Source organism: Coffea arabica, chromosome 7c (genome assembly GCF_036785885.1).
Source record: "Coffea arabica cultivar ET-39 chromosome 7c, Coffea Arabica ET-39 HiFi, whole genome shotgun sequence".
Lineage (NCBI taxonomy): Eukaryota > Viridiplantae > Streptophyta > Magnoliopsida > Gentianales > Rubiaceae > Coffea > Coffea arabica.
In genome coordinates, this window is record NC_092322.1 from 30,203,734 (window position 1) to 30,212,936 (window position 9,203).

The 9,203-nt window shown below is 37.5% G+C and overlaps 1 long non-coding RNA gene across 1 annotated transcript; it reads right to left on the bottom strand.

Annotated features, from left to right (window-relative positions):
• Positions 1-431: 431 nt before the first annotated feature.
• On the bottom strand, positions 432-4,191 carry LOC140010764 (uncharacterized). Its single transcript, XR_011817881.1, has 3 exons — positions 3,998-4,191; positions 1,755-1,835; positions 432-576 (listed from the first exon to the last, which is right to left on the bottom strand). It is a non-coding gene; the product is annotated as an uncharacterized lncRNA (long non-coding RNA).
• Between the last annotated feature and the right edge of the window lie 5,012 nt (positions 4,192-9,203).

Here is a 9,203-nt window from a genome sequence, read left to right on the forward strand (position 1 = left end):
ATCTTAGAGTACACAAGTCCGATTCAGGTGTTATTAGAGGAATTTGAAAGCTAAGTCGGAATTCTACAACTTTCATGTTTTGGCCAAGAGCTAAATCAGTACGTATCCTGGTCAAAAAACGTGATAAACTGGACTAACTGATGGAACGGAGTGCTGGGGAAATACTTAAAACAGTAAGGGTATTTTGGACTTTTCACGACCTACGTTGTTCCGATTGAGCTGAAATTTTATAGGCACCTACAAAATACCATTCTCTACAACTTTCCTTCTTTAACCCAAGGCCAATTCTGTAACGCCCCCACTTCTCCCTAAGGCGAACCAAAGGGTATCCGCGGGACGCCTGCCCAGCTCTCGCCAGGACTCACTACAATCCATCATTCAAAAGCTCGAAATACTTTAAGTAACTTCAATACATAATTAAAGTACTCCAAATATCTCACACTTACAATTATGCAGCTTCCAAGCTTAAATACAACCCAACGGAAAAGGGTACAATAGCCATCCGTTATAATATAACTTAAAGTTTTCAAAAGAAAACAATCTAGTACTACTCACGAGCACCCTTGGTCTCGAACCCTGTAAAAGAAAACCACAACGTGGGATGAGCTACACAGCCCAGTGAGGTTCCAATACACTCTAACAGTTCAAATAAATCAAGTAAGTTGGGCATATCATATGCATGGTTCAATGTTACACAATGGCGTGTTATCATGAGGTGATAATCATTGTACGAGTAATTTGAGACATTTATCATGGTATGAGACATTTATCATGAGACAGGTATCATGATATAAGTACATTGGTCAGGTAACAGGTATGGAGCATATCACAGGCATAGTTCAGGATTTCATGTTGACATTTTAGCATGAAACAATTATCATGATACAAGGTAAACATATACGGTAGGATACGGTGTTCCAGTGGAACTCTGTCGGTCATCTGCACCTTATGACTTCTGATCCCCACGGTACGGTCTGGCCATCGCCTTATCCCTCCAGTGGTAATACTCGAGTATACCGAAACGGTGGCCCAGGGTTCCAACCTACCCGACCGAGCCCAGTCCTGGCTCGAGTAGGTCAGTAACCAAGGGCAGGGCCCAAGTTCAGCTTAGAGCTTACAACATGCACAGGTAACCAAGTAATTCGACAAAAGGTAAAATTCATCATTTGAGTAGGTCGAGTGAGGTAAAGTACACACTCGCCTAATAATGATGGACAACTTCATATAACATGTGATTCATGATAATCAAGTAATCAGGTGGTCAAGTAACCAAGTAAGTTGGTGATCACGTAAGCAGATAACCAAGTAAGCAAGTAACCAAATAGATTAGAAAACGGTAAGTAAACACGGTTAACGGTAAACGGTAAACGGTTAACGGTAGTAATTACGGTTAATTGGTAGACATATGTCATTTCAATAGGCCGCCATTGGCCGTTTTTTCACTTTCACCACGTAAGAGTCGAGGAGATTTACTCCAACCGACTTATGCTTCCATAGCATAATTAATCATTTAAACACATCATGTAAATATGCTCTCCAAACATTTCATATCTAGTATTTCAAGTAATCACATAAGTATGCTCTTTAAGCATTTCATATCGAATAGTTCAAATATACCTACTTCAGGTGTTTCATGTCGAGTAATTCAAGTATACATTATTCAAATGTGCATGAGTGTGGTAAATACTTAATGACCATGGGTTAAGCATGTCATAGACTTATTCCAATTACGTATTCCTATATGGAACACTCACCTAGTCAAAACAAGCGAGTAGTTCTTAAACAAGCGTCTTAGGTGTCCGCTCCGAGTTCCTCTGGGAGATTCCCTCGAGTGCCTGAGCAAACAATAATCAACTACCACTCAAAATCATTCTAATTATCGAGGAAAATTGTACACTAGTACAATCTAAGAAATTAACGCAGAGACGAGTCTAAGAGTTCGTGTAACTCGAGGTTCAAAAGTGGGTTTTAAAATACAAGACAAATCTGATTTCCATCTTTGAAATCAAATGTAAAACGATCAAATGATATTGAAGGAAAATGGAGGGTTTGAAACCCTTAGTTTCCTTTAAGTTAGAAAATTCCAGATTTAACAAGCAATATTTGAAAAATCATATTTCACTCTCCACAAGTCCAAAATTGGAAAACTTGGTACTGTTGGAATCCTCTTTCAAAGTACTAAAAGTTCTTAGAAGACACTTTTCCACGAATGTAAGTGAAAGGCACTCAAATTTTGGCTCAAAGTTGGTAACTTGAATTACCAAGGCAGATTTAAGTTGGTTTTTGGCCAACTTTAGAAATTCGGCAAAATTCACTTGTTTTGAACTAACCTTTGAAATTTGGAAATCAATTAGTGTTGCAATCCAAGAGTATAACAAAACAAGCGGAACGAGAAACGGAGTTTCGAGCACCAAGATATAGTACCTCCAAGTTGCTGAAAAAGTTAAGACTGTTGGGCTATTTTCCAGGTTTAAAACTAGATTCGAAATATCATTTGGTCATCAAGTTGGCATTAGAAATACATCAAACTTGGTACACTAAATCTTCCATGTGTGAACAACATTTCTACTAAGTTTCGTACAAAAACTCTCACGGTAAGGTAGTCATTAAAACAACCAAAGTTTATGAAGAGTTTCAAGGCTAAACTACCTTCTCACTTTTCTTTCGTTTACAAACTTTTTGTACCATGAAATCAGTTCCAAATCTCTCCATTATTGAAACCAAGAGTTCATAAACATCCACTGAGCAATTTAAAGACCATTGACATCCAAATTCTAGAAATAAAACTCTCCAAATCAGATTTGACCATTTGGCTAAGAGAAAACGAAAAGTTTTCCAGATTCGATGAGCGAATTTTGTGACATCATTTGCATATCAAAATGGTCTTAGAATATTACCAAATTTTGTACAATTAAACCTCCATATGAGGATTACTCTTATATCAAATTTCATTTGAAAATTCACACGGGAAGGTAGTTAACTAAACCATCAAAGTTCAGGAAATTTCCCAAGGTAAAACTGTCTTCTAGCTCTTCTTTCCTTTTTAAACATTTTGTCCAAAGCAACCAACCCAAATCTGGTTTATTTGTGAAAAAAAGTCCAAGGAACATCTAATCTAAAGTTTGGTAGATGTCGGACATCAAAGTTTCCAAAACAACAAGTCCCAAATCATTGTTAGTTACAAATCTGTCCAAGTGGAAAATTCTATCACTGTAGCAGTTTCAAACTTTGGCCACAACTCACTCCATTCAACTTGGAATTGGGCGTGGTTGATGGCGTTGGAAAGCTCTCTTCTAAAGCTGAATTTTCTCAGAAGAAACCATTTTCAAATTCCATTCACAAATAGCTCGTTTTTGAGCATCAAGAAGTAATTTCTGTCCTGTCTCCTGGAGAGCAACGAAACAGGACAGTGATATTCAATCGAATGGTGTGGCTCACTCAAGTGGAACCAGAATGTGAAATTGGTACCGATGGAAAGCTAGGAATGTCTAGTTTCCAATGCCGCAAACGGCACTTGATTTCGACATCGGAACAAAGAGTTATGGCCGTTACAAAATGACTGCCTGGGCAATACGGGATTCATTTTCCAGTTTTGCTAACTTTGGAAATCAACTCATTTGACCAACCAAATCATGTTATTTTTCAATGAAATTTTGTACACACTTACAATAATAGATAAAAAACATAATCAATTCATTAGAATCTCAAAATCTGGCACGAAAACGGTCGGACAAGGCAGGGGTAAAACGGTCACTTTTGCTCCAAGCACCTCCTTTGATTTTCTACCAACAATACAACATTAATCTACTAATATAAGCACTAAACCACCATTAATTTCATCATCCAACATCAAATCAGCAACAACCCAAGAGTGGGAGTTCATAGAGCCCACTTTCACATTTTATACCATAAACAAGACTACCCACATGATTATATAACCTTATATGTGCAATAAATCTTACAAAAACTAAGATCTATGGGTTGGATGATTTGCTACCTTCTTGGATGATTAGATCAGAAATTTTGGTCACTCTTTGCTCCAGAAAACCGTGGCTTTTCAGCTCCCTTTTGCAGCTCAAAATACTCCTCAAGTGTTAAGCTAAGTGTAGTTCGAATTTGGAGTGAATTGGAAGAGGTTTGGTGAAGATTTGATGGAGGAATTGGAAGAACTCTTGAGCTGTTTTTCTTGCTTTGTTGTTAGGCCAGATGAGGAAGCAAGAGAGAGAAATTGTGGTCTGAAATGAGGCTTCCAAAGGAAGCTTAATGACTAAGGATTGGGTGCACAAAAGTCAACCGCAAAAAGTGCGCGCACGCGCGCGTTTTGTGCTCGATTCCTCTTGCGTTTGTTTCACTAGTGTACTAAACTTCTAATGCATTTATATTCATATAAATATTATTCACTCTTAATTGTCCCAAAATAAGGGTCTAAAGTTCCTCAATTTAAATTGCGCGTGTGAAAACGCGTATCTCCAATTTAAGCGCAATAACGCGAAACTTCCGAGAAATTCTTATAACGATAGTACTAATAACTATCACTTGAGTATTTAAACATTAAAATGCCTAATTTAGGTCCATTGTACATGTCTCCAATATTTCAAACCTATTGTACTCTCAATCGATCAAGATTTCCAAAGACGTGTTCACTATTTTTACAAAACGAGCTTCCGAAAATTAATTTTTGAAACAAGTCATTTTAAAAATATAATGAAACTATATTTCCATGTAATTAGGTCTCAAGAGCTTAGAAAATAATATTCGGAGTAAAAGACCAAATAAATAATTAAATAAGCTAGAAATAGGAGATTAAATAAGTAAATTTTGCGAGTCCTCACAAATTCAGCCTCTAACACACAGATACAAATTCGGACAGAATGAATGCTAGAATTTCCAGAAATCTGAAATTTGTAGTTTCTAGTGCAATTTTCCCCAATTTCTCACTTCTAACACTACCAAAACACCTTATACAATCTTAATTGTAACATACAAGCATCATACAAGAAGTTGGGTAGAATTTCCCAAACCCTAGTTCATCAAATAAATTTGGGGAAAAACCTCTAAAACATGCTAATCATCCATGACTCCACCACTATAATCAACTACTAAACTTAATTTAACAAAATTGAAAGCAAAACTTAGAGAGATAGGTTCTCTTACCTTAGTTAGAAGTCACTAAGAGCAGCCCAAGCTTTCTCTTTCCAAACTTTCACCACCAAACACTAACTAACCACTCAAGGACAAGATTAATCGGTTTACTTTGTTAGATTTCTCACTTAGTTGCTAGAAATCAAGAAGAAATGAAGAAGTTCCTCCCTTGTTCTTCCTCTCTCTCTCTCTCGGCACTTAGCAGAAAAATGAAGGAAAAATGGGGCTTAACTTGTCTTATAAGAGAGTAAGAGAATTAGGACTAATGGTGTCCACAAATCTTGGCCAACACTTGGACCAATCTTGACCACAAAATTTTCTTTCTCTTGCCTTGCCTTTGAGCCACACATTCGGTCAAGCTATCATTATGAGGGGGAAGATATTTTGCTCAATTAGTAATGAGCTTATACAGTAAGAAAGTGGTGGTCAAGTGGTGCGTTCAAACGGTAGTGCGTGGGACCCGCCGGTTCGCGCCGTTTTTCTTAAAAACTCACGTACTAGTGTTTTTACTTTCCATTCACTAACCTTATATCATTGCTACTAATCACATATTATTTCTCACTTAAAAGTCACTTTTAATCGTCAAATTGCTCCTCGGCCAGTACCGGAAATTCATCCGGTGGAAAAATCGCAAAACCCTAATTTTGCTCAAATCTTGAAACCGAAGTGTAAAACCTTATTTTCTAGGTTTATTTACACTTATCATGGAATAATTGGATAGTAGGGTTTTAATAAATGATAATTTTCAAATAAAAAGAAATTTTTAAGAAAACGTGAGGAATTTTCCAATTCCAGTAATTTAAAATTAGGGTTTCAATTAAAATATGAGAGATTTAGGAAAACCGGTTAGTCACAAGTAAACTAGGGTTTTTGGCTACAATATTAGGGTTTCTAGTCTTTTTAAAACAAAAATAGGTTTTAAATCAAACCCAAAGAAATACACTTTAATATTTTCTTCACAAACAACCTCCTAATATTCGGGATGTTACAGGATCAAAAGAAGAAAAACCATAAACCTAGTTAGGGACAGAACTAGAAGAATCCATGATACCAAGCCAAATCATTCGAATGATTATAAATTCCAGATTCCATCTAAAGGGCTAAACTACTTTCTAAATTCTTAGGCTAAAACTTCTAATGAATACAAGTTTTCTCACTAAATTCAAGATGAAAGTTCCTATACAGGTTAGAGTAATAAGTCAAACCAAAAGGAGTGCAAAAGATGTCTCCTTTTCAAGCTCAAAGTGGGGTCCTCAAGACATTAAATCATAGATTTATAAGGATTTAACTCCAATAAAAATGAAAAACACTAGCATTCAACATCACTCTAATTAAACACAAACACTTCCATATTACTCGTTAAAACATCAAGCTCCAAGGTCACATTACACTTAATACACAATCAAATCCCACAGTCCGGCAACCTAAACCTTTAAGTCTACGATATACTACAAAGATCTGAAACCTAAATTCTAATACCAACTGTGACGACCCCACCTCCCCCTTAAGCGAACCAAATGGTTTGGTAGACCGCCTGCCCAACTCTCGCCGGGACTCACTACAAACTTTAAATGAAAATATGCCAAAATAATAACACAACTATAATATTTCATTGCAGAAGCACATCCAAGGATACAAATCTCAAGTCAACTACATCGAATTTCAAATCTTACAATTCCTCAAAGGTCAGTTACAAAATACCAAATTATACAAAAGACTAGCCTTCACTATCTTCCAATCACTTCCTTCACGTCACTCTCTTGTTAAGGAATAACAAATGGAATGGGATGAGTTAACGCTCAGTAAGGCCAAGAAAAAGCAGGCAAACAAATAAGTACAACTAGCATTAAAGTTTATACAAAAAGACAGCTATGATATTCATATAACTCACAAAGGAAAACAAAACTTGTATAGTGTGGCGATACTACTCGAGTATGCCAAGCAAGACCTTAAAAGATTAAGTTATAATATTTTCCATGATTCACCAAACTTCTTGACCAAGCCCTTTCCGGCTCGAGTTACACGGTCGGCCAATGGGTTGGGGTGTCTCCTAGAAGTATAAGTGGTCGATGAGACGTCGCTCCAATCGATTTAGAATTGTTTATAGTTCTGAGTTGACATGAGAGGTACTTCCCACCCGAATTGGTGTGGTACATACTATCGCTTAGAGAACTGGGTCGATGAGACATCACTCCAATCGATTTAAAATTGTTTATAGTTCTGAGTCAACATGAGAGGTACCTCCCACCCGAATTGATGTAGTACATACTGTGACGGCCCCACCTCCCCCTAAGGCGAACCAGAGGGTTCGAAGGGCCGCCTGCCCAGCTCTCGCCGGGACTCAGTCGTTCACTACAGTCCTCAAATAAATACAAGATAAATCTCAAATATAACTCAAACGTTCCAACATTTACATATCAAAAGCGAAGCATCCACGCTTCCACTGCGCCACTCTGATCCATGATCCCAATTCTTATACAAGAGGAATTGCACAACAATAAAATCACAACAAGCCTTCCTTCGCCACGAGCCCTGTGGAGGGGAATAAAATATTTTTGGGGTGAGCTAAAAGCTCAGCGAGTAACCAAAAAAATCAGTAATCAAATATATTTCACAGTAGTTCATTTCAATGATGTCATAAATCAAATGATAAGTCCAGAAACAATTACAACATTTACAATACATTAAAATGGAGTATCAATAATTCAAGGAACATTTACAATGGAAAGCGATAGTAACATTCATTAAAAGGATACGGGCTCACATGGAGCTATTCGTTTGTTCGTTCGTTCCCCTGACATTTCCCCTTATTCCTCCAATCGTTTGGAAATACATTTTTTTGTAAGTAGAATCCCTCGTTCATCCTTTTGTTCGTTCATCCCCTTTTCCGGACGTTGATCGGACTCCACCCATCCGACCATTGGCCGGACTCCACCCATCCGGACGTAGCCGGACTACAAGGTAATACTCGAGTATACCAAATTCACCCAGGGTCACCCTATCGCCCGACCGAGTCCGCTTCTGGCTCGAGTCGGTCGGTAACAAAGGGCAGTGGCCAGTTCAGCCAAACGGCTTACATTCATGCGCAACTAGCATTTAATCATTAATCATTGAAAATTTCATATTTATTTAGGTCGAGTGCGATAAAGTACACACTCGCCTAGAAAACTCGTTTTAACAATCATTGAAAGCACTTAACACATTATCAATCAATAATAACAAGCCAATAAATCAAGGAATACAGCAACAAGGAACACTCATATGCAAGCACGCATGATATGCAAGAAAATAGTTCAAAAGTAACTTTGGAAACAGTTTAAAGGTAAATAATGCAAGAAAACAGTTCAAAAGTAACTGTGGAAACAGTTCAAAAGTAAATAATGCAGGAAACGGTTCATAAATAACTTTAGAAATAGTTTGAGGTCACTCACCTCCATGGCTCAGAAACCATCCATCATATATCATTGTCTTGTCCGAATCCAAGCCCTTCAACTCAAACTCAAAGCCATTAAATGCTTTCAAAGATCGGACACCATTTCCCCTACATTTGCTTACTTCTCTAGCCGTCATGGCTTCATGATTTTTCTCATTCAAACACAAAGGTACACACACAACAATAAGTTCATTCAATAGCCATTCAGCAAGCTCCCAGCATTACAAGTACAAGTCAAGCTAGGGAAAAGTCCGGAAATGAAAGTTAAGCTCAAAACCAGAAAAACAGGTTTTGACATCATTTTGCGGTAATGGCACCAAAGGCACTACGATTATCGGATGAAGGTGCAAGACCCACCGTTTCGAAGATAAGAGATAGGGCTACAATATTCCAGAAGGTCACTCAACCCAGTTTCGAGTGTAACAAGGTCACAAATGCAAGATACTACACCAGAATCACAAAAACAGATTCACAGAACGTATTCTAGCGGGAACATCATAAATCAGTCTACCTTAGTCCAAATCCAGAAATTCCAAAACCAGCTGAAAGCTAAGAAACAGGGTTACATTTCATCAGAAGACCTCAACAACCAATTTGGAAGCATTCCTGACCAAAACAACCAATTACA